Here is a 952-nt window from a genome sequence, read left to right on the forward strand (position 1 = left end):
AAATGGTTGCTGGGACTTGAAGCTTGTGTTTAGTCTCTGCTTGAATATGCCCTGGTCAATTTTAACCTTTTCAATTATGTGAAAAATGTTTTCAGTCACCTAATACATTAAAAATAAAAGCTATTTAAATTATTTTAAATGGTCCCCCAGGCGGGTGTGTACAGGCACACATGAACACACACTCTTACTCATTTGCTCATATAGCTGAAATAGAGAAAACTTGAAAAGGAATACTAATGCTGTCTGCCTGGATTATATAAAAAATATATACCCTTTGCAGGAAGGAAAGACTACACCAGAAATCAACATAGCTGTTAGCTATGTTGATAACTTGCATTTCATAACTTATGAGATCTTCTGCCTCTTTATGTGTCTGTAGCTTTATCTTGGATCTCTCAGTCCTTTTCTCAAAAATGTTTCTGGTTGTAGTTACACTTAAAAAGGCTAAGTTTATAACTGAGATTCCTTCAGCCCTTATTGTAGGTTATTCCACAGTCATCTTCCAGGTTTAAAGACCGAGTTATTAGGTCTGCCACTTGCAGCTAGCAGTCACTGAAGTCAGCAGAACTTTTGTTCCCTGAGTACTGAGGCGGGCTAAGTCTTTACGGTCATATTTGTATGTATTTGAAGCAACTGGAAAAACCTACAGTAGATTTCTTTGCTTCTTGTGCTACTGTTTTTAAGTAGTCACAGGTATGTTTGCTCTCTATTAATCACTCTTTGAATTACAGTGGAAACTTCTAGTTAGATAGTGCTGGGGATAGGACTTGGTGACTCAGGAGGAATGAGTACTTGTTTCAAAGTAGATCTTCCTAGCCCCATTTGGGAAAATGTGGGTCAGTGTCCCTAACCTGTACCTTAAGTGTGTGCATAAAAGAGGCCCTGACAAGACAAGCGAGAAAGCGTACGTCTGTGGCAGTGCTGGGAAGGGTATGGTGCTCTCTTCTGCTTG

The sequence above is a fragment of the Nestor notabilis genome, unplaced genomic scaffold (genome assembly GCF_000696875.1).
Source record: "Nestor notabilis isolate BGI_N333 unplaced genomic scaffold, ASM69687v1 scaffold6034, whole genome shotgun sequence".
Lineage (NCBI taxonomy): Eukaryota > Metazoa > Chordata > Aves > Psittaciformes > Psittacidae > Nestor > Nestor notabilis.